General features: G+C 41.3%; 1 non-coding gene across 1 annotated transcript; it reads left to right on the top strand.

Moving 5' to 3' along the window:
• The first annotated feature begins 407 nt into the window (after positions 1–407).
• LOC126961985 (U6 spliceosomal RNA) lies at positions 408–514 on the top strand. Its single transcript, XR_007728550.1, has one exon. It is a non-coding gene; the product is annotated as a U6 spliceosomal RNA (small nuclear RNA).
• The last annotated feature ends 1905 nt before the right edge of the window (positions 515–2419 follow it).

The raw sequence follows: 2419 nt of genomic DNA, 5'->3' as shown, positions 1-2419 counted from the left end.
ACAGTGGCTCACGCCTGTAATCCCAACACTTTGGGAGGCTAAGGCGGGTGGGTTGCTTAAGGTCAGGGGTTCGAGACCAGACTAGCCAACATGGCAAAACCCCATCTGTACTAAAAATACAAAAATTAGCCAGCTGTGGTGGTGCATGCCTCTGGTTCCAGTTACTCGGGAGGTTGAGGCAGGAGAATCGCTTGAACCTGGGAGACAGAGGTTTCAGTGAGCCAAGATCATGCCACTACACTCCAGCCTGAGTGACAGAGTGAGACTGTCTCAAAAATAAAATAAAATAAAATAAAATAAAATAAAATAAAATAAAATAAATATAAGTAAATAGCAATATATTACACCATACAATAAATGAAGCCCTCCAGGTACATTTTAGTGGAACCATTAATGATAACAGCTCAGTGCTCACTTCAGCAGCACATATACTAAAATTGGAATGATACAGAGAAGATAAGCATGTGCCCTGCACAAGGATGATGTGCAAATTTGTGAAGCATTCCATATTTTTGCTTTAAATTTCATATGTAACCAAAAACGAGCCTACGTAGCCAAGACAATCCCAAGCAAAAAGAACAAAGCTAGAGGCATCATGCTACCTGACTTTGAACTATACTACCAGTCTACAGTAACCAAAACAGCATGGTACTGGTACCAAAACAGATATACAGACCAATGCAACAGAACAGAGGCCTGAGAAATAATACCACACATATACAACCATCTGATCTTTGACAAACCTGGCAAAAAGAAGCAATGGGAAAAGGGTTCCCTATTTAATAAATGGTGTTAGGAAAACTGGCTAGCCATATGCAGAAATCTGAAACTGGATCCCTTCCTTACACCTTATACAAAAATTAGCTCAAGATGGGTTAAAGACTTAAACATAAGACCTAAACTATAAAAACCCTAGAAGAAAACCTAGGTAATACCATTCAGGACATAGGCATGGGCAAAGCCTTCTTGACTAAAACACCAAAAGCAATGGTAACAAAAGCCAAAATCGACAAATGGAATCTGATTAAACTAAAGAGCTTCTGCACAGCAAAAGAAAATATCATCAGAGTGAACAGACAACCTACAGAATGGGAGAAAATTTTTGCAATCTATTCATCTGACAAGGGGCTAATATCCAGAATCTACAAAGAACTTAAACAAATTTACAAGAAGAAAACAAACAACCCCATCAAAAAATGGGTGAAGGATATGAACAGACACTTCTCAAAAGAAGACATTTATGCGAGCAACAAACATATGAAAAAAGCTCATCATCACAGGTCATTAGAGAAATGCAAATCAAAACCACAATGAGATACCATCTCAGGCCAGTTAGAATGGCGATCATTAAAAAGTCAGGAAACGGCCAGGCACGGTGGCTCATGCCTGTAACCCCAGCACTTTGGGAGGCCAAAGTGGGCAGATCACAAGGTCAGGAGATCGAGACCATCATGGCTAACAAGGTGAAACCCCTTCTCTACTAAAAATACAAAAAATTAGCCAGGCGTGGTGGCAGGCGCCTGTAGTCCCAGCTACTCGGGAGGCTGAGGCAGGAGAATGGCGTGAACCCGGGAGGTGGAGCTTGCAGTGAGCCGAGATTACTCCACTGCACTCCAGCCTGGGTGACAGAGCGAGACTCTGTCTCAAAAAATAAAAATAAAAATAAAATAAAAAGTCAGGAAACAACAAATGCTGGAAAGAATACAGAAATAAGAACACTTTCACACGGTTGGTGGGAGTGTAAACTAGTTCAACCGTTGTGGAAGACAGTGTGGTGATTCCTCAGGGATCTAGAACTAGAAATACCATTTGACCCAGCAATTCCATTACTGGGTATATACCCAAAGGACTATAAATCATTCTACTATAAAGACACATGCACATGCATGTTTATTGTGGCACTATTCACAATAGCAAAGACTTGGAACCAACCCAAATTCCCATCAATGATAGACTGGATAAAGAAAATGTGGCACATATACACCATGGAATACTATGCAGCCATAAAAAAGATGAGTTCATGTCCTTTGTAGGAACATGGATGTTGCTGGAAACCATCATTCTCAGCAAAATAACGCAGGAACAGAAAACCAAACATCTCATGTTCTCACTCATAAGTGGGAGTTGAACAATGGGAACACATGGACACAGGGAGGGGAACATCACACACCGGGGCCTGTCGGGGTGTGGGGGATAGGGGAGGGATAGCATTAAGAGAAATACCTAATGTAGATGACAGGTTGATGGGTGCAGCAAACCACCATGGCACATGTATACCTATGTAACAAACCTGCACGTTCTGCACATGTACCCCAGAATTTAAAGTATAATTTAAAAAGAATGAAAGGAAAAGAAAACCCTCCAAATGCCTTTCTCAGAGGTTCTGTGCTCCTCATACTGCAGGAGCCTGCAGAACAGC

Source organism: Macaca thibetana, chromosome 8 (genome assembly GCF_024542745.1).
Source record: "Macaca thibetana thibetana isolate TM-01 chromosome 8, ASM2454274v1, whole genome shotgun sequence".
Classification (NCBI taxonomy): Eukaryota; Metazoa; Chordata; class Mammalia; order Primates; family Cercopithecidae; genus Macaca; species Macaca thibetana.
The sequence above is the reverse complement of the archived record's forward strand: the minus strand, read 5'-3'. Positions and strand labels throughout refer to the sequence as shown.